Here is a 23,529-nt window from a genome sequence, read left to right on the forward strand (position 1 = left end):
ATTTGGATTTTTCTTTAATGTGAAATCTCCTTCCAGCTTTATAATCTGTTTTATTTATACTCCTGTTGCTTTATTGGTGGATATTTAAATTGTCATGCTGACTAAGTAGGATCAATATCCAACTTTACTACCATACTGAAATTGCTCCAAATTTACACCAGCTGTTCCTCATGAACTCCTAGATGAAAATTTTCTAGTGGTCTGGTATATGCAGCAGTCCACTTCCATGCATCCTCTGGCCTCCCTGTAATTACTGCCCCCATCTTGGTCTGCAGTTTAGAGTTAAAAGCACCAGAAGCTTTGCTCTAATTGGGTTCATATGAGGCTGGATATTCATATTTCTCCTACAGAGATCCCTTACATTCCAAAAATTTCTCTCTTATCTGTACCTTCTTGTGGTCACACACAAGCTGCCCCTCTGCTCTGGGATACACTCAACGGTAACAGGAACTTCTCCCACCCAACAGCTTCAGTTTTGCCACTGCTACGTTGGATGGTGTTGGTACCCAAGGTCTGTGCATCTCACCATCTCCTTGGGTATCACAGCTTCAGCTCTTTGAATGCCTCTTAATCAAGCTGCTCTCTCTGTTTATTTATGGTGTCGTGAAATACAGTTTCAATTAATGTGGATAGTTTATAAGTTGTATGGACTAGAGGAAAAAATATTTTCAGAACACTGCATGAAATAGGTGGGGTAACACCAAGAAAGGTTTTTATTCCTCAGCAAGTTTCATGCTAAATGACAAGCTTTCCCTGTGATGTACTAAAGAAGAATGAACTGCACTTTAGGGCATTAATTAAAAAAGATTACTCCTATGCTTTCATAATGTTATATAATGTTATGATTAAAATCTTTATGCTTGTCAGAGAAAATAAAATTATATCTATATTTTATTTTACCTAAGAATAAACATTTTAGCTGAAATGTTGAGGAAATAAAACAGGGACACAAAACTACTCAAAGCTCTCAAACACTGAAGAATCTGCAAATATTCAGCTGGCTCACTGTCTTTCCTACCTTATTTTTATAAATTCCTTCATTAGCTCAGAATGCAGGCAGGCTGGTTAAAGGTAGTATGACTGATCTATACTGTGTTTTTAGAGTCATATACAGAAAAGCAGGTCTAAAAGAAGCCACAATCATGTACTGCTGATAAAGGCTGTTCAATAGCTCAGATCAAATGGAATAGACTGAGGTGGCTCTGGCACTAAAAGACTGGAAACCTAATGAAACATTTTCTTTCCCTGACTTCTTTAATTTTGTGGTAAATAAATTGTACTCTGTAAGTGTGAGCTGACAGATGATCCGAGTTTCCCAAATAATTTCTGGACAACTGGAGCATCATGAGGACTTAAATGGTGTTAAGCATTACGGACTTGATTTGTGTATTTAGAAACATGTGCTGCTCTTCTGTGTGAGGATGTTGTGTGCATGTTCATGAGAACACTACTGTTCAGATGCACAACACTCTTGTTCTGTCAGCAATATAGTGGAGTGCATATTTTCCAGGGAGATTCCCAGCTTTCCTTCGTGCTGCCTGTTCTTGGGCAGCATGAAATTACCTTTGTTGGTGGAAGGCCGTATCTCAGCGTCACACTATCTCTTCCTGATTATATCTTGTTAGAAACTATCACTGTGCTAATCAATTGTTTCTACTGCTCTATGCACTGGTCCAGTGTCATCAGAATTAAAATGTGAGCAGAGGGGGAACTATTTGCAGTGCAAAAACCTTTTGGGTAATTAAGCTGGAATTGTTTACTGCTGATTTTGTTCTGAGGGAGAATAGGAATGAAACAAATTTGAGATGATCACAGTTGCTGTATAGCACTGTGTACTGCTTAAATTCCAGAAAAACAGCAGCAGGTGATTACTGAAGGTAATTGTAATTTTGGATTAAATATACCTAGAAAAAAAAAGGTAGTATATAATTAAAGGTGGCAAAGGCAAGCACTTAAAATTAAAAAACACAGCAAAATTAATGTTGCCAGTGAAACTTTGTTTGCTTCCACCCAGTGTAATTAAACACACATGCTAATTTTAACATAAACTCAGTGCTTTGTCTTGTACACCAAGATAGTGTAAATCACCCAATGAACAGAGGTTCAATATTTCATTTAATTCTTACTGTTAATTGTTGTTTGTCTGACTGGCTTACTGGATACCACAAGGGCTTTGATCTGAGGAAGGAACTGTTAATCACTTCATTGTCTGTTGTGTGGTTCTCATCAATAAAATGTATGGGTGTTTTTCAGACGTTAATTTGATTAATGCACTTTCAGAATGCTCCTTGGAGGTGGAAGGGTACTATTTCCATTTCACAGGTAAAAGAGTAAAAAGCAAAGACATTGAGGTCAAAAGGTTTTGCTAATTTCAGAAAACTTGAATTTTATGTGTATAAATCAATGTTCTGAATTTTCACACACACAAACAAACAAAAAAAAATTCAGGGCCCTGGGGAAAAAACCCATCACCACAGGAATACTGATTTCCTATGACGAAGATTTCTTTAAAAAGTCCCACAGAATCTGGTTTTGGGAAAGGGTTTTACTTAGTTTACTAGGCTTAAAAAGTGAGTGCAATCTTTTAGTATCAAATAAGTAAAGGGGGGTGAAAATCTCCACTTCCGTTACTCCATAGAGATAATTAAACACAGTATCAGACTTTTGCATTTCCTGAATGGTTTGATGAAACCATAATGAAGTTAGATTTCTCATGTTCTTTTGTCTTCTACAACACCTTTCTTCCCACTACCTGAATCTACTTTTAAATAATCAATTAAAATTTGTTGCACTTTTAAGGAATTTTTCAAATCAATATTAACTGCTGAATAGATACTGATGCACTAGTAAGGTGAGAAAGAAGAAAAACTGTGGAAACAAAAGATCAAGCTCACAAAAAGAAGATTTTTAGCTAAACTTTTTTAGGTTTCAGTTTGCATATGTTTCATTACTGAACTACAGTTCTGTATCCATTTTTACAATTCCGGTTTTTGAACTACTACATTAAGGTTTTGAACTCCTTTAACTTAGAGACAAAGTAAAATAAACTGTCTTGAGGTATGTATCAAGAAGGAATTTGCAACTCTAGTTATTATCTTTCATCTTTTATTTATAGCCCAGGAAACTTTGATGGTATTTCCTGAAAAATGAAAGTGTCTCCGTCTTCTGCCCCAAATCTTACTTAAATAGAGTAAGTTGAACACCAGAGCTGTTTATGAACTGAGCTGAATAGACAGACCCCCAAAATATGAAATTTAGGATTGCATTTATGTATTGCATCAACAGTATATCAACATAAGAATGTCAAGCAGAGTAAATCGTGGCTCGAGTGAAGCTTATGTGGTTTTGGAACTGGCAGTTTAAATATCCTTGTGGTATTCAGTATTGGCCAAAGTAGCATTCCTCTGTCTTGGATGTGGTGGTGTATTGCTGAAGATATAGACTAGAAAATAAAATACTGGGGGGGCGGGGGAGGGGGGAAGGAAATTTATATTGTTTGCTAAACCTGATTTTGGACAATCCATTATTCACCTGTGCATGTGCTCTCTTGCTCTCTGCTCCTCCCTTTTGCCCCTGCAATTCCTTGCTTTCTCCTCATAGTCTTATTCTTATATGTATTTATATATATTACTTACTATTATTATTATAATAATACATATATCACAGTGTTTCCCTTTTGCCTCACCAAGTATTTCTGTTAGAGGCTTCTGGAATAGCAGTGATTCCAGCTCTTTTAGGAAACCAAGTTCTAAATGTAGTCTTACAGAAAGAAAGTGTTAATAGTTTAATTGGTTTGTATGATTGTTTTTGTTGGATTTTTTTTTTTGTTCATCTGTTTTTGGTTTCTTTATCTGAGCTCTGAGAGATGTATGTTTATGCCTCTCTTAAATCTTTAGTCTTCATCCTGAAATTGCAATAGTCAGAGTTTATCAGAATTGGCAGTAAAGTATGCATTTTTTTTTAAACTTATCAAATCACAATTATTTTTTAATAAGTTTGGCTTTAACTTTGTATCTGTAAAGAACCAGAACCAAATCAATTGAATGATTTCGGACTGGCTGTGGTGCAATTTTTCTAAATATTTCCCCTAGTTTTTTTTAAATGCCTTTTCTTGCCCTGTTGAGAGGCTGAGGCAATGAAGCCTCCTATTTAAAAAAAAAAAAAAAAAAAAAAATTAAAAAATCAAAGATGCAAAGAAAATTGCTATAGTTTTTCAACCTTTCAGAAAATTCTGAAGTCTGGTTTAAAATGTCCCATCTGCCGCTTACCAATAAAAGTATCTTTGTAATAAAGTCATCAGCTACTATGTATTGACAGTCTTTAAGGGTCTGAATACTCCTTCTAAGCTGAGATCTCCACTACACCCACTAGAAAACTGTCCACAGGTGTCTCATAATAAAAAGTAATCAAAACCATTGGCCACATGGGGAATTCCAAAAATTTCACACTTAATTGTAAGCAATATATATAGATACAACTTGGCTTCTTTTCCATGTGATCTGCATCTTATATTTATCTGTAGGTTCTGTCATCCTTGGATCACAAATGAGATAAACACATTTGCTCTTTCCAAGCCTGCACAACCTGTATGCCACTTTATGTACCAGGCTTAACCATAATTTTTCTGTTTGATTTATGTTTTCTGGGTTATATTCAGTCAATCCATCCCAAGAACAAACACCTTCAGGGTCTTTGTTCAAAACAGTGTGAATAAACTCTGCTTGCATATTTATTCCGCTAGCAAATTGCCTCAAAAATTAAGAGAATTGTTGCTGAAATATTCCCATAATTATATACAAGGTCTGTTACACAGTAAAGCTGAGAAATCAACATAATGCTTGTTTTCTTGTCCTTACTGTGAATACATCTCTGTCATTTATTGGTAGCCCAAAAGACACCTCGTAGTTCTACAGAATTTCCTTAGTTTAAAATCTGAACTTTCGGAATGTTTATTAAAATGAAAACAGTCCCTCTTTGATGCTTTCTCCCTCTAAATACTTTCCCAAATATCAAATTTATAAATCTTTTATGTATTAATAATTTGTTCTTTGTCAACATACTTAGAAATGGCAGAAAAGAATCCTTGACAAACATATTGCTTAAACATGACAGTGTAGCTCTTAATTAAAAAAAATAATTCAGACAGCAAGAAGCCATAGACAACCAGTGAAACAATCTTTCATTGTGAGAATAAGAGAACAAAAATACAGTCAGTGATATCTTTTGAGCTTTTCTCCCACTTATTACTACAGAGTTTGGTCATAAATTTTAGATGAATAGCATGTTAAATGCTTTTAAGGATGTACAAAGACTGGTCTCCTTTGTCCACCTTTGGTATTAATTATATATTATCCTTTTTGAATGTAACATTTCCTGCTAATTAAACTCTTTCAAAAAGATAAGGAGGTATTCTTGTTTTTATGGATCATAAAAATAGATTTGGGGATTGGGTTAAAGTGATTTTGTAAAATATCTGATTGTCTTCAGACCAGAGGGGAGTCCATACAGCTTTACCTCTTTTGGACAAAAACCAGTCAGCTCTTCAAATCAGAGTTCAAACCAATAAAACTCCTAAGCAGAACTTAAAAAAATGTTAAAAATATTTTTTTTTTTCTGTTACAACAAATAATTTTCTAGAGCCTTATGAAAAATTACTGGGTTTATTTTCAAAACTCACAGTTGCTTGCATGGCAGCCTGCATTGCCACTCTTCTGGTTCCAGGGGGTTTATTCCCTGTGTCCACTTGCAATGAATATGCACAATTCCCAGTTCTTTGGTCATCACCACCAGGGGACCAACTGGAGCACTTTGTACTCCCTCCTGCTTGCAGACTAGAATGGTGAACATGTGTCTTGTCCTGACCTAGAGCTTGGAACCAGGGATCAGGGAGGGACTGAGGCTCTGCTGTGCACAGTGGAGCAGCTCTGCCCCACGGCAGACATCCAGCCTAGGGAATATTAGTTATAACAGTCTGATTTATACCCCCACCTCTCTCCAGTCAGAACGGAATATTAACTGAGTGTACAAAACCTTCTCCCAACTTTTGGATGGGGCAGAGATTCTCAGGTACCAGATGAATGCTTTATTTCACAATTATATCAAGATAAGATTTGGTATGAGGCTATAAGGCTCCCAGACATTCCCTTTTATATGATTCCTATATATGCATTTTGCAATACTTGCAGCTTTTATATTAAACCACCCCCCAACCCTGTGTTATTATTCCAACACATTTTCCTTCTAGTAGGCAGATCAGCATGCAGTGCAATGCTATTGTGTTCCTTTATTTTATGAATGGTTATCCACAGTAACTGTAATAGACCACATTGCCTATGGTTGCAACATAAAATGTTTAGTTTAAGTCACCATGGAGATGGTTCAAATCAATGGATTTTGATTTGAAATTGTTATCCAATATCTATATAATTTATTAATGCAGCTTGTTTGACAGGTGATGACTTACAGAGTCAGGATAATGCAGTCATTTCCAAGTGTGTGACTGTTCCATTAAAGTTGCTCAGCCAAATGTATAAGAAAACTGAGCCTTAAAATTGTGTAAATACTACCGGAGAGAACTGAGTGCAGAACTTCTTCTGTCATGTTTGCTCAGATCTCACATAATCTTGAGAGCAATACTGTAGTCACACAACTAACTGAGAAGTCAGGTTCTTCCTTAAAACACTCCCTTAAATCATTTTACCACTGTCTTGCATTTAGTACGTGACTTAGGAGTAAATGCCTTGCATGTTTGATCAAATGTAAATTATTATGAGTGCATGTGCAAAATTGCTCAACTGATTTGAAATAACAGGATTTGTACAATCCAAGCGAATGGTTGATATTCCAGTGATCATTATTTTCTACCCAGTTGCTTACTGTGAATTAAAAAATCTTCATTGGTGACACATCTATCTATAGAAATGCAGAGAAATAGGAAGTAAATATATTTAGCTTTTTTTTTTCCTTTCTATTTCCTAGTTTTTCTAGAAATTAGGGTCAAGAGTCAATTTTTGATGGCTGTAATAGAGGCTAATATATGGCTTCCTTTGATAGAAATGTATTTACTCCTCTCTATTTTCTTTCTAGTCTGAAAAAAACTGAAACCAACACTTTGACTTTTTTTTACTTTTGTGCATAGAAAGGGTAAAAACTCCCCTGATGATTACAACTGAAATCTTATTTGAGTTATTCATTAAGGCTGGTGTGCATTTCCACTCAATCTTCTCTTCCTAAAACAGAATAAACAATCACAGGCTTGACAATTCTTTCAGTCCTGAAACTCAGCATGTAAGTAAACAACTTCTTTAGGTGATTTGATGGTGTTTTTTTCAGAAACGTGCCAAGCTTCACAGGTATGTTATTTTGCCTCTGGGAATAAGAAATAATAAAGCTTTAGATAAGAGCTAGAGGGAAAGGCTGCCCTAAAACCAGGTATTTATATTTGTATCAAGTTCATAATTGATAAAAATGCATTTCCCAAATCTCTACAGGAACTAGGACAGTATTGTACTATTGCTAGATTCTACTTGTCATTAAACATAGATGAACCTTTGTCACATCTTCCAAAAAAACAGATACTGTGAAGGTTAGGAAAGTTTAGTGGAGACCAGTGCACAAATAAACACAGCAGTTGCATAGATTAGGGTTTTTTTTTTAAGCTGGAGAAAGCGTTGCAGTTAAACCTCATCACTGATCTTCTTTCTCCCTCTAAAATGTACAGGTTTTCAGCCCAATTCTGGTTACATTCGTGGAGAGCATTAGAATGTGTGAGACATCAGTGCACAAACTTACAAGTACTGGAAGAAATTAATACTGTGTACCAGGAACATTTCCATAATTATATTGAAAGCACCCAGTAATTAGAGACACTCTATTAATAATGTTACCAAAATACACTTAAAGAGTTCTAAAGAAATTTCAGACTAGTTTAAAATTTCAAAATCCCCAAAGATATGAGGAAGCTTCTAAATCTGCATTTGATAAAAGTCCAAAACAATCTCGCTGCTGCATAGTGGATCTTTAAATTCATTAAAGAAAACTCCCTTTAATTAAAGTTACATCACATAAAAATGAATGTAAATGAACTCATCTGGTAATGAAGATCTTTTCCCTGCTTGCTCATAAGACATGAACTTCAGTGCATGTTTTTCACAAAACTGCAGTTCTTTCCTATACATTTTTTTACTGTTGTAGATGTCATAGAAAACTTTCAGACAAAACGAGCATAACACATCTTTACACCAAAAATTGTGTTATTAATAATTTGCTGTATGGATCCAAACTCTTAGAGTATTTGTGGAAAAAAGGGATTGATTTTTACTTGATGCTTTTAGCAGTTTTGTCGCATTGTCCATTGTGTCAGGGTTTGTTTTTTTCTTTTCTTTTTTTTTTCCTACTGCTTTGAGCTTTGATCTAAATGGAGAACAGTTTCTGGTTCAATCAAATCTTCTCCATGGAACTTTGATAGTCAATGGAATGTGCAGAACAGCTCTTCACAGTATTCCTTCCAGCAACAGACGTGAATATTTTTTACTCTCTTAAGAAGTCTGAGTTTTAGGTTGGATTGTTAGAAGCCTCACCATGTCAAAAGAGTTTTTCTTTTTACCTGAAACTTGCATGGCTTTTCACTGTTGGCACTTTTACATGAGAAAATCCTCCTCCTGACATTCTGCACTGGGTGCTTTGATAACTCAGCAAACAGGAGGACAAGAACTCCCTTGCCATGATGAAAACTATTTGTCTCCTCTAACCTAACAAAATGACCTCACTTGGCATGATTGCTGTTTTGGAGAATGTAAGTTTAGAAAACTTTATTCCCAGGGGGGATAGAAGAAAGCTTTGTGGCATTGTGACTTTTTCTGTCTTTCTTGTATCTTTTTTTCTTGTTTTTCAAGTCCTTTCTCTTTTTGGTAATTTCAACAGGTCAAGCTGAGGTTCGTTGGTCTCAGGCTTCAATCACTACATTTCCCTACCAAATATAAGGTATTTTTTTCTTCTGTTTTTCAAATCAATACCTTAAAGCCTGAAAAATAGTCAAACAAGATGAAAAACATGGCATTTAAACAATCCTACCATAACAGACTTGGGTTCATGTTTAAAGATGAAACTACTACTTACCTCAATTCTGAGTTCAGGTGCCTTTTTAAAAAATATATTTCTTTCAATAAGTTTACACAACACTTGTAAAAATTAGAACAATGTTGTTTGGGGATTTTTTTTATTGTTTTTGTTGTTTGGTTTTCCTTTTTTTTTTTTAATTCTGTCTTTATATAAGCTATTTTTTTCCCTTTTTACTTTTTCTTTAAAGTGTAGAAAACACTTTCAGAGTCACCCCAGGGAAAGCTTTAAGCCAGAGGACATACACCATTTTCACTTTTTTGTGCTTCAGGCTAAAATAGTTTGACTGATCCATCATCTGACTGGTGGGCAAAGTATAAATCATGTATGGAAATGTCAGCTGAAATGCTAGAGCCCCTTCATGTCATTAATTGCATTTTTTTAATCTTATGTCTGTATCATCTTCAGAAATTCCCCAACGTAACGCAGTTGCAAGTACTAAGTACTGACTTCAGGGGTTTGTTTTGTTTTTGTTTTTTTTTGCTTTGTCTGTGGTTGCTTTTTTTTGGTTTTTTTTTGGGGGGGTATGTGTGTAAATAAAGCATAAGAAAGTCCTTCACATACATGACAACTACATCCTTTTAAAACCTCATATCTGGAAAGCCAAATCAGAATTTCCTCTTAACATAATCACAGCTAAAAGGGTCCCTTCTGCTTCCTAATACCTCAAACTGCCTTTCTTCTAATAAATGGTTTAAAGACGAGCTTGATTCACTTTAAATGGTTATGTAGACTAAGTTGTAAAAAAGGCAGTGACAACTTCAAGTTACTTTAAATGTTATGTCAAAATTTGTCTTTAGGGAGAGAAAAAAAGTCTTCACAAAGATCACAAAGTGATCACTTTAGATTCAGAGATGTCAACACATACTCTAGAAAATAGTTTACCTCTTGGATATCAGGCATTTTGAAAATATTATTTTGAAAATAGTTCCAGTGCTAATATATTCCTTCAGGTGGAAGGCAGATGTCTTCTGCTGCCGATACCCTGCTGAGGGAACATGCAGTTCGAAACACTAGAGATTGGTTTGCTGAAATCAGACTCTTCCAGAAAACTTCTGGTAACAAAAAACTAATTTACTCCCCCTTTTTCTTTCTGCATATCTGTTGAAGTAATGCCGAAGTATTTTACTGTAAAAGAAAAAATTAGAAAATGAAATTTGAATTGTATAGTCCATTGTGAAAAATCAGATCCGTTATGATAGAAGTGAAATACAAAACTGGTACATTCTGCTACAGAACTGAGATTCAGCTAGAGAGTTGAGATTTTACCTATTGTTCTTTGGTCATGTAAATACTATAATACTACTTATATTCATTGACCAAACAATTCTAATACTTCTTAAAACTGACTATGTGGATGTGAATTCAGACAGTGTTTGTTGATATTTTTGAAGTCTCACTATGGAGAGAAATAACTGACATCTGCAGTTTCTGCAACTGCACATTCAGAGACTGGTTACCAGATTTTCCCAGACAGTTTCTTTACATTCCTTTGTTTGTTTATTTATTTCCCATGAGACTTTGGCAGCTGAATAGAATCCCCTTGATTATATTTGCACTTTTTGATTGAGTATGGACCTGACACCAGATTAGAGTAGAGATGTTCTAAATGAGAGTCTGTCAAATGCATTCTAGGGCAAGAAAAAAAAAAATTCAATTCACAACCAATTTTTATAGATTAATTTATTCATTTGATAAATTGCATTCTGTTGAATTTATTGAGATATTCTAAGTCTTAATATATATGTATATATAAGTACGATGGTGAATTAGCAGTTATGGATGTTACAGGATGATATAAGATAATTGCGAGAGTAATATTTTTTTTTCATTTACAGATCATATAAATTAATCAATTTTCTAGTGAATTAACCTTTTCCAAGCTTTTAAGGTCTCAGTCATCAGTTTTTTTCAGCAGTTAAACACAAAAATGTTAGCATTCTGGTAATGTTGCAACACAAGAAACATAATGTATGCTAAATAACCCTAATTTCTCATTTTTCTGGAACTCTGCTGCCTTCTTTTTATATAAACATGACATAATAGATTTCCATTGTTATGTTTAGGACCAAAGGAATTTCTGTTGAATGTTTTACTGCTGCATGTTGGGAAGAAATGAAACTATCTAGAACTAAAAAACCTCCCTTGCCTGTAGATCCAGTTTTTGAATTATAAAAACAATTTCTTCAAGTTCAACACAATTTTTTATTTTAAAATTCCACTTTTTTAAGGAGATCTGTACAAAATATTCATTCCAAATTAGCATTTCTGAATATGGCTTCCTATAGACGGATATGAAAGTATTCCTGCTGGGATTATATATGCAGGTTTTTTGTTTGGAAAGTCACAATGACCTGAATTCCCATACTTCAGCAGACACGTTGTCATTGGATAAACTCTTTCTTTTTCTCCATGACCTAATGTCTTCCAATTTGGACCATGTGGCTAAAATGTTTTAAATATTTTCTTTTGTAGTTATATTTGTTCACTTTCTTGCCTATTGCTTTTATTATTAAATGTAACATAAATTCATTGTTATTTCCAAATCCCTGAAATGGAATTTACTGTTTCAATATTAATACAATTATTAACTTCTTTCTGGAAATTCTTCATCCTGAGTCCAACTTACTCTTGCATATTCTCTAGGCCATGATGCTCTCCTGTTCATTTGCTATTAATATAGAAGGTTTTTTATGCTATTTCTTTACCTATTTTTTTTACCTATGTCTTTACTTTTTAGATAAATGTATCCTTCTTTTTCTAATGAAATTCTCAGACCAAAGAATTTATTATTTTTCTTCTTACTACTTGCCTTGGGAAAGCATAAACTTTGTGAACAAACTCTCTTTCATTTTTCCATTGCAAGAGCGAATTCATTGACCTGCACTCTGCTGAATTATGTTAATTTTTCTTATCATTCTGCCATAGAAAGATAAACTAAGGTGTTTATCAAATTAAAATTTTATGAAGGTTACATTTTCACACCCTCAGCTCCTTAACTTTATCCCTTCACACAAAATGAAGCAATCTTCTAGTCCTCGGGTGAAAGTACAAAAGTGGCCCTTTCTTACTGTCAAAGATTTTTAGAATAAATAAGAGAGTCTTTGTATCTCTCTGGTTCTCTGGAGTGCTCTGTTATTCCTACATTACATCCAGCTATATGTCTAAATATGTTATTTCAATTGAATCTATAAGCACAGCATTAACATTTTCTGATTTACATTTTCTGATTTTTGTGATTGTTTCAAAGATACTAATTTTATTGAACCTCAGGCTTCTAGTTACCCGGCTGTTGTTTTATTTTTTTTTCTCACTCCAATTCATATTCTTGATAAGAACTAAAATACTTACTCTTTCTACAGATGAAAAATTTTCTTATTAAAAAAAAGACAGAGGTGAATTCCTTCTTAAAACTGTATGTTATTCTATCAAGCAAGTAGATTAAAACTGATTAAAATAAGTTTGAGGGGAAGAAAGAAAATAAGAATCAAACCTATCATTTTTGAAAATTTAGCCTCCTATTTTGAATGATATCAGAGAATAAATATAGTGGCTTTCCACATACTTTGATAAAAACACAGTACAATAAATTTGAAAGATATTCCAGTCTATCATTCAGATAAACAAAAAGCAAATGAGATTGGAATTACAAACCAACAATGTTTTTACATTTAGGACTCAAACAGCTTATCAATTCCCCTCAAACACAGTTGAAATCACATTTTGGATCTACTTTTAAATCTGATTTTTATTGTTTAATTGCTATTTAAGAGGGTTTGCAGGGTTTGCCATAATTATGATGAAAAAACATTATCAATCCAAATGTATAATTTTCCAGAAAAATATTTTATTTTCTAATTTTAAGAGGGGAAGGAAATTCTGTGCTTTCATTTGCCTTTTTTTTTTTTATATCATGCTTATCAAGGTAGAGAGTATACTTATATACTTATATTTATCAAATTATTTTTTCCAAGTAGCCTATAATATTTCCAAAATAATAAGTTCACAGATTACTGAGCAGTCAAGGTAGTTGCATTTTTGTATGAGTAGCTCTCAGCCATCTAAAAATTCAATAGTTGGGCTGAACTTCTATTGCAAGTCCACCGCAGTTATTTAGCTAAAAGAAGCAGTTCCAGAATTTTCAGACAAGCCCATGATAGCAATGCATAATCCTTAAAATTGTGACACTGATATTACTTTAGACCTTTTTATGGTAAGATTAAAAGTGCTTTAATACCTTTCTCTTGCAAAGTGATGTGGAAATACTGTCTTCTCTGTGTTTCCTGAAATAGCTTCTCAGACTTGCAATAATTTAAAAAGATTATCTTGGGAGTTTTCAGGGCACCAAAGTTAAAAGATAAATTGTGCTGCTCATCTAAATGTTAGGATATGCATGTTAATCTGACATTCATAAGCAAGGATGTAATAAAAACTTTCTGGAGTAGGATAAAGACTGTTGTACACTGGGTGGCTTTAGGCTAGTTGGGACTACTCTTCATACTACTCATTACTCAACACTCTTTTAATGGAAGTTCTATTTATTTTAATTTCTGTTATGGTTTATACACCTGAATCATAAGTCTAAATAGTTTTATGCTCTCATTTTACCTATTAAAAGGTCCAACTGGTAGTACAGTACCTTGATTCATGTTAAGAGTACAATATCTAGTTAGATGCTCAGATATTACAGCAGGATTTGAGTTTCAAACATATGTTCGGAAAATTTTGTAAGCAGTTAACATTATTTTATTGCGGTTTAGTAGTACTTATATTTTTATTTTAGTATTATTGATTTATTCTGTTCTCAGAGATAGTCATAAAAGGCATTTTTTAATCCAGCATGTATAATTTGACCAAGTATAGTCCAAACTTCTCTCCCATTGTGTTTTTTCCTGTGAGCTTTAATGTGGGTTAAAGGTTTTCCTTCCTTGTTTAGTACTTGGCTATTATATAAGTTTTTTTATTTTTTAAGTAACTTCACCTTTCAATGCCACTTTCAGTGGTTTTATAGATATTTAATATACGGGATGTATATTGATTTTTGGAAGATCATTTTGTTTCATGTCTCTTTTATGTAGGGACATTAACCTATAAAGTACTAAATTCTTTAAAGTTAGTCAGTAAGGCCAATCTATAAATTCTGAAAAGAAGGAAAGAACAGGAGCAATTCAAACAAATTGTAAGAGAACTGGAAACTTGAGGCAATGATATAATTTTATTATCATTTTATAATTAAGTATTTAAGGTGCTTTTAAGTAATTATTCATTACACAGAGGCACAGGAGACATAGAAGTGAAAAAAATGCACCCAACATGTAAAATGATAACAAAACCCACAGTCAGGATAAATACTTAGTTCAGTGATGTCTGCTTAAAGGTTTACACTGAGGTGTGATGACACTGCTGCTCTATTTGTGTTGTGTTCATACAATCATACAGTATTGCTGACTTTCCTGTCCTGGATGGATTCAGTATTGGAGTCAGCATATTTATCCTGTTGAGGTAGGGACATTTTCTTCATTGAAGCCACATCAAGTACAGAGGGTAACAAAGTCCTCAGTGACCACAAGCTCGATGTGCTCTTTGTGTCAAAGCTCTGTCTCCTTTCTATTTAGCCCCTGCACGTAGGACAATTTGGATTCTGCATTCACTCTCTCTTGTGAATTCTAAAGACTTTGCAGATTTTCACAATGCCTAAGAAGTCTTAGGTCATAAATAATGACACAGCTCAGTACTGGAGAGACTGTTGTGGCCTCTCCGACTTAGGGGAGCACAGTGCTTGGAGCTTGGGCTCTTGATGTCAAGGCAGCGATTCAGGGACCTACTGAAGTGCCAAAGGTACATCAGTCCCTTGAGAAACAGGGACTTCTAAGAGCTGATGGGGGTGGAGGCATCAGCACTGGCAATATATAGAGCTGTCTGACACCAACAAAAGGGAATGTGCTGTCTGAGCTGTCTGACTTGGAGCTGCACACAAATGCTTTGTGGCTTTCCTGCCTCTGGACTTCTGAGGGAAGCTGCTTAACTGACAACAAATATTTACACTGCTGCCATATAGAAACCAAACCCAAACCCTCAGATAATCTAATGGCAGGTGTACTTCTCAAAGTTTATTTACTAGTGCAATCTGCCACATTACCAGTAGTATTTCAGCAACTATATAACTGGTTTGCTTTATTTTTTAACAACAGCCCTCCCAGAAGTGCATTCACATAAACCAGAATGATTTATGCCTATCCTTGTGCTGAAATCACAGATGTGTTGTGTCTTTTGTTTACATGGGTGTGGTAGGACTAATTAAGCGAGGGTACTGATTCTCGATGCTGAAGTATAATGGCTCATCTGGATATTCGTTCATGATTGGAACTTGGGTTTCTACAAAGTTTTGAAGCCAGCAAAATCCCACTTGGGCAACTGCTGTGGAGAAACAAACCAGTTTCTTTCATAGTGATCGGAAATTCCAAATCAACTCCCCCTTTTTCTTCATGTCTGCAGGCAGCACAGTATGAAGTACTGCTTTGTGTTCACATTTAATTCAGAATTTTAACTACTCTGCCCCAAATTCTCAATTTCACATTTAGCAGATGCTACTCAACCAGTATCACAGACAAAGAAATAAACAGCAGTCATTAGAAGACATGCAAGGTCTCCCTGAGCTTTGTTCTATTTACCTCTTCCTTCTGTAATTATGACATTTTCAAATCCTGTGTTTAGACTTTTCCCTGCAAAACACTCCAGGCAGACTAGATTCAGTGATGACCTGTTTACCTGAAAAAGGTCTTGCTTCACTTCATCAGATGATGAAAATGAATCTAATTTCTGTTGACTCACATTTCATGAATGCTCACCAGGAAGGATTCATCATAGGGGGGGCAGGCCATGCTTGTCACAATATTGTGTCAACTCAAAAATTTCACTTCTTTTTGTATTTAAATATCAGTTACTTTTTCTTTATGTAATGCTGTCTAACAAACAGAAAACATCAGCATGTGTTAAAAAATGACAGATACCTATAAAATCTTTAGAACTCAATTTTTTTAAACAAACAGGAGAAAGTACTTGAGGGTTCATTCATGTGACATTTGTAATGATCCTCACCTACAAAGTCCCTATAGTGCAGACTTTCCTAGAATTTTCGTTATTGTGTGCGTGTACACTTCATTTTATCTCGGCATTTGGACACAATTGCAGTGATTTTATTTTATAGTTTTCTGATATGTTCTTTGCATAAAATTCTTCTCAAATCCAGTAACATCCTTGATCAAATTATCAAAACTGATTTTGGGCAGGTATTAAGAATAGACTCAGTAGCATACCACTGGAGATTAAGATTCTCTCACTGAGAGAAATGTCTTTTTAAGCATATGTAAAGGAAAGACATATGGAATGTCTTGTTGGCTGCAGGAGAAGAATGACATGGGATGGTAAGGGTGGCAGCAAATTGTTCATGCTGTACGTGCTGGAAACTAAGGGAAAAACAAGCATTACAGCACTGGTACAACAGTACAACATGCTGCATTCCTTGAAATGCAGATAAAATTATGGTAAAATATTCAATACTTAGTGGGTATGGCAACTAAGATCTTGTGATATACCTCTGGCATACCTGTGGGTGTTTTTTAAAAAGCTCCCTGGTATCATTTTGCAGCACAGCAAACTGCATAATACTAATCTTAGTCTATTAAATTCAGGCAGATAACAAGGTCAGTGGATTATGTCTGCTACAGAGCCTGTGATTCCAGAAAGTCTGGAGACTAAATTCAATTCTTACATATTTACATTATCTCATGTATAGCCACTGTACATATTTATCTTTACAAATTGCTATCCTCTTTCATATCTGACGGTCGTTTGTAGTCTGTTTTAGTGACTGCAAAAATGCCACTCTTACTAATTGGTTTTATGTGGCGTTGAATTTCATGGAGGATCTGCCTGACCTCAGCAGCAGGAATACAGGATAACTGTTTGCTACATCTCAAGTGCAGTTTCAGACTGAAAGGAAGGAAAGGTAAATATTCAGAGGGACAGTCTTTTAAGGTCCACACCTTTTTCCTTTTTTTTAATAGGCTTTCTTTTAATAGGTGTTTTTTTTAAACAGGTTTTGTTTATGTAAAACATGGACTGGTTTCAGGAATTACTTTTGGTAAATTTCATGTATAGACACTAGAAATAGAACAGCTGAACCTCTCAGTCAAATCCATCCTTCTTTAGATGTGGGGGAGGAAAGGATGAATTTGGCTTTTCTTTGGGAATTTGAACCCCACCAAAAAAAAAAAAAAAAATAAATTAAGGTTGTCTTTTCAGGAGAATGCAAAGCTATAAGGTTTTGAAGTATGTACTGTCCATAAGGATTTGGAGGAGGTGTCTTCTTCCCTTCTTTTGGCTAAGTATCCAAGGGAAGTGAGGTATTCTAATAAAAAGGCAATGCCATCTAATTTAAGATTACCAACCCCTCGCCTGTTGAGTACTGCTTGTTACTGAATTTTGCCTGAAGTTAATGAGTTTTGGGTATACACTAGACTATCTTTTCATACCAGTTTTTGCCCATTTACTGTTTATTAGAATATATTCTAATTAAATTAAACGTAGCAGTTTCTTCTTACGGTACCTTGGAAACTCCACATTCAGGCACGTTTGCTCCAGGGCATTGCAGGTATCACTGATATCTGCTCTCACAGATCAACATACTGTAATACTGAATATAGCAACACAAATTACATTAGTTTGCCGTGAATTGTTTAAATATTCTGGCTTGTAAGGTAATGATGTTTTGTAAAAGCCTGCCTCATATGCTGACTGTATTAGAATTCAGTCATTTCCTCAGTATATTCTTCTCAAGAGCTGCATAGGATGTCTACAGGGCTATCACTGAATATTTAAGGAATAGAAAGAATGCTAGGATTTTTTATTTCTCCTTGAGTTATGTCGAGTTGAGGAAGTGCTCTGTATAACAGTCAAGGCAGTGTTTAGCTCACAGTGGAAATCAAGAGTAGCTGCTATCATTTCTACAGCTCTACCTTTGAAACTCTCATCTGCATTTTTAAGTCTGATACAATCATCTTTGTGTCTTGGAAGTCAGTCAAAGCACAGAAAATGTTGCTGCAAGTCACTCCTTAAAAAAAAAGCACTGATCTTATGTGATTGCTGATCATTTACCAAAGGAAACTCTTCTCCCCAGACTGACAGGTATCACAAATAGTTGTATTCTGTAAGATGCATCAAGTCAAAGTTTCATGCCACAGATCCAGTTTAGATAGAACTTCAGTTTGCTGTAAGTCATCCATATGATGATAATCATAAAAAAACTAACCCAGAATGCCAAAACATCTCGAAGAGGGAATCTCAAAAGCCACACCAGCTCTGTTATGTAGATGAAGTCAAATCTGCCTGAGACAGGATAATAGACCTGAGACCACAGAATCATATACTTCTGGCCCTAATCTCTTGCACGGTGCTCTGCAGGTTTCTGCTAGGCTCTTAGTCCTTACTAAAAGAAATTTATCCTTCTTGTCCATGCACTGGGTGAGGGATCAAGATTCCTGTATCCCTAAGGCTGACTGGAGGCCCGGATTCTTTGCAGTGGGTTATCAAAGGATTAATTTGACCAGTGAGGCAATAATTTGTCATCTGATTTCTGTGGAAATCTGACACATAAAAAGCAAAGAGAAGCATAGAAGCAATCACTCACTTTACCTGACAAGACTTACTCTACCTGACAGGATGGTAACTTTTTCAAACTAGTCTATTATAATCACCTACAGCTGTTTGAATAGCAGTCTAAATTATATTCTCAAAATGTGGTTTCAGAAATACCCTTTCTCATTCCTTCTTTCAGCCTGTAAATAGATTATAAATGGAATTGCAAAAGCAGAATGCAGCAGCTTATACACACTTAGCAGAAGCAGTGAATCCTTCCTGTGGAAGGATTAAAAGCTGTTAGGTCAGTATTTGTAGAGTCTTATCCTATTTATTCCTGGTTGATAACTCAGCTGGAAGCTGAAGTTTAACTTGATTTCCAACAATCAAATCAACATTTGAATACAAGTCTGACTTATACAGAGACAAAATAATTATATTTAATAAGCATGTGTTAAATGAGATGTTGAATGTTCCTTACATGAGAATACAAAACAAACTCTTAAGAGAACAATAGCAGAATTGAGTGTTAACTCTATGATCAGACACATCACATCTGGAACTCTGCCATTGCTCTAATTCAAAAAAAAGGTAAACCCAAAATTAAGTAGAGCTTTTTAAAAAGCTTGTATTATTTTAATTAATCTTTGCTTTCCTCTAGTTTTTAACCATGACAAGAAGATGTATCAGCTGTGCTATCAGAAAATGCTGTCAATAAAGTTTCTGCTGCTGTTGTTCTTGTTTACAGATTGGTTTTTTTCATGTTTAACAGCTCAAGATACTTCCCTAGTGAAGTATTCAAACAACAGGAAACATGAAAAAACAACCCTATGTAATATTAATATTTAATTACAACAATTTTATGACATCACATCCTACCTTTTAAAACAATCCAAAAACAAAGGATGCAGATTTTCTCTCCATCTTCTGTAAAACTAGAAACAATAGAAATGAAAGATCTGACTCTCTAACCCAGTTTCTAGCTGAGAACAAAGGTCTGTTTAACTGCCAAGCAATGGCCAATAGCAAGTACGTGGAGAAATATGTTTAGTAGTAGTGTAGTCTACCATCCTCTAGCAGTTCTTACCCAAGGAATATGTCTGGTTTACAGTGCTGGTAGATTTTTGTTTGACTTGCTCTTCTAATCAGTGCTGCAACTCCCATTGTCTTTGCATTCACTGAGTCTTGAAATGACAAGTTTCATTGTTAAACTTTGTGTTATATTGAGAACTATTTCCTACATGAAGGATTTCCTCTTTTTACTTGCTTTGAACCCATCAGTTGCTAGTTTTGTTTGATGACCTCTAGTCCTTGTCTTCCAAAAATGGTGAAATCTAACTCCCTGTTCACTGACTCCATGCCACTCATGACTTATAGGCCTTGATAAAAACCTAGTGGTCTTCTTGCTCGTCAGAAAACCAAAATCTCTTCAGTTTAGCTGTATGGAAATCATTCCACACATCTATACTTTTCTATACTATTACTACATTTGCTGTTTTACTATTTTACTTTTACAACATAAATGACCTGCAATGTAAAAAGCATTCAAAAGCAGATAATAGATTTACGTGCTGAAACGATGTTTTCAGTTTTATTCTCTATCCATTTGCCAAAAATTCAATTGATTTTTGTTTGCCATTGAGCTGATGTTTTGTAGAATTTTCTATCATAATTCCAGCAACATATTTCCAAGCGGTGACAACTTGGTCAGAGCCCAACACTGTAGATGCAAATTGAGATATTTTTTTCCCCTCATTATGCATTGTTTTTATGTCTATCAACATCATATTTTATCTGCCATTTTACTGCCACTTCCTCATACTTGCAACAAAATTTCATTTTATTAACATCAATAAATGAGAAACAGAAAATCTTGTAACTTAGTAAAGTTTTATTTCCAGTTCACTTCTGAATATAGCATCAAGTACAACCATCCTTCACTGTAAAAGCTAACCTAAACCTCCAAGGCTCTTAATTTTTTCAGAAGCCAAAGAAGACCTTTGGCATGGTGTTATTAATCAGCAACATCTCCTTTTCTGTTCATCTCTCTGGACTTTTTTCATTATTTTTTCTCTGTTTAAATAATCCTGTTTTAAGTGACCAGTCCTTCCTTCGCTTTCGTCCCTTTTGTCGTCATATGATGTCCAGTTGTGGTTTAAGCCCAGGAGGCAGCTCAGCCCCACACAGCCATGAACTCATTCCCCCAGAGTGGGATGGGGGAGAGAATCAGAAGGGTAAAAGTGAGAAAACTCGTGGGTTGAGATAAAAGCAGTTAAACAGGTAAAGCAAAAGCTGTGCAAAGGAGAAAAAGGAATTCATTCACCTCTTCCCACGGGCAGTCAGGTGTTCAGCCATCCCGGGGAAAGCAGGACTCCATCAGGTTTGATACCAAACCAGCACGCTGACACCTGCCTCGTATCAGACATGCATAAAGCAGCTTGTCTGCTGAGCAGAAACCTGGTTTCTCATGGTTTTCTGGGTTTTGTCCTCAAAATACTCCTCCCTCACAGCTCAGTCAGTCAGCTGTTCCCTTTCCCCTACGGCATCTTCACCAGAGTGACGAGCAAAGGAATATTCCCATATTTCTCTATCTCTTCTGAGCCAAAGTCTGTTGATTGGACAGCACTTTTTTGTCAGTAAGTTTTCAGAAATATTGAATGGTAGTGTGCTAGATCCTATATGTGTACATATACTGCAGTATACAGTACCAAATAATATAGAAGGGTTAGGAACAGAAGTTACTACAAATAAAACACACCATTACAAGAAAAGCTAAAGAAAGAAAGTAAAAACCTAATACAAGTAGCTTTGTTTAACTGAGGAAGAGTATGTTTTACAAACAAGTACATTCTAAAGGTAATTAGAGGAAAGAAAGATAGAATAACAATATTTAGGTTAACGTTTATTATAAAAGAACAGAAGCATATTACTGTTGAAAAAAGCTTCGAAAAGATCTTGTGAGAATGTGCCATCACATTTTTATGAAGAAAGTTCTGTAGAATATCCTTTTTTCTTGAGCCAAGTGGAAGAATTACTGAGAAAGATCTCTCTAAGAGTTTGTATGCCTTTCCATATGCCACAGTTGAACAGACACTAGCAGGTCTGTTTATATCATCATTTTTTTCTCTTAAAAAAAAAAGCCCTTTGCTAGTTTTCATATGTTCCCTAAAGATTTTCATCTTGCAAATAAAAGAGCTTAATTATTTCTATAATGGAAGGATTAGCATTCCCATGAGCAGATTCTTTCTGTTTAAAAATCATTGTAGGTATAATAAAATTCAAGTAGTTCATGACCAATGTAGCTGCTTCACAAATTGCTGGAGTTAAAAAAAAAAAAAAAAAAAATTAAAAAAAAAACCCCTAAAAAAAATAAAAGAAAAGAAATCCTTAAAAACAGAGGATTAAAAATAAAACTGAGCAGGACTAGTGCCATTAATGGATAGTAGCATTCAGGTCAAGACCACAGAGAATAAATTAGTTGAGAAAAGTGTAATACAACAGCTGACACCTAAACAACCTTTAATGTTTTTGTGGTTTTTCACTGTACCCTTGCAGGAGAGGTTTAGGGGTGTTACATAATAGCTGCCAAGAGAATTTCTCTCTACTGCAGCTAAAGCACATTGAACACCTTTTATATATACATCATATTTTATTTACTATTGGCAAATGAATTTGGGTTTCTCTATTCTCATATCAGTGTAACTACTGGCTTCAGATGGTTCATGTTTTACACCTTTGAATGATAGGTCAGTGTTTAGTTCATGAATAAAAGGGACTTACCTAACAAATGTGGCACCAAAGCAGTGCATCCTATTTGATTGGCCTAGTAGGTTCTGCTAATTTTAAATGGAAAGCCTAAAAGATTGAATTCCATAAAGACAAGGAGTTCCCCAAAACTCTATTCCAGAGCAGAGTTCCATTGGACAGGTGGAACTGGTTTCTATCTATTCCTGCTTCACTGAAGGGTTTTGCCCTCCAAGAGCTGCAACACAACCCAAGGAGACAAAGCATTTAGCATGGGGACTTCAAAACCTTCCTTTCTTTTCCTTTCCTTTCTTGTTTTACAATCTTTTCCTGCTAAGGTAGGAAGTCAGTTTATGGTTGTGAAACTCTCATAGCTTTAAACTGCTCTTGTGTTTTCTGGGGACTTCACAAGTTCCCAGAACAATTTAAACTGGGCATGGTAAAGGAGATTTAAAAGTTCTCTTCCTTTTTCTTACCTTTTAGGAAGTAGCATCAAACTGTCCTTTAAAAATGAGTCTACATTTATGATTCAGTGCAATACTGAACCCAAGGGCCAGCCTAGAAAAGCTGCTATAAATCATTTAAAGCAGGGAGATAATAACACTGTTATTTAAGATCTGGTTTTATATTATGTATGTTTGTAAAATAGAAATAGGTGTCTCTGAGTACTAACACCCCAGACTATTTTGAGAACTCTTTTCTGTTACTTATGTAGCTTTTGATCAATTTTCATCACTGTTCAGTGAACAACTTTATATTTACTTATCTATCTGGTTTTTTAGAAGTATTTATAATTAAACTGATATGTTGCAACAGTAGACTACTGTCTTACCCTTGTGGAAACAATACTCTAAAATACTGAATTTTGGCTGTCCTATGAAACTATAAAACTATGCATAAAGGGGTGGTTTATGTTATAGCTAATCCAATTTAAGCAATACAAAAAGATGCAGTCCTATCACCAATTCCTCCTGTCCCTCTGTTTCCTCCATTACAATATATTTAGCAGTCATGTAAAACGTCAAACCTAGG

This window comes from Corapipo altera, unplaced genomic scaffold, assembly GCF_003945725.1.
Source record: "Corapipo altera isolate COAL_440 unplaced genomic scaffold, ASM394572v1 65, whole genome shotgun sequence".
Lineage (NCBI taxonomy): Eukaryota > Metazoa > Chordata > Aves > Passeriformes > Pipridae > Corapipo > Corapipo altera.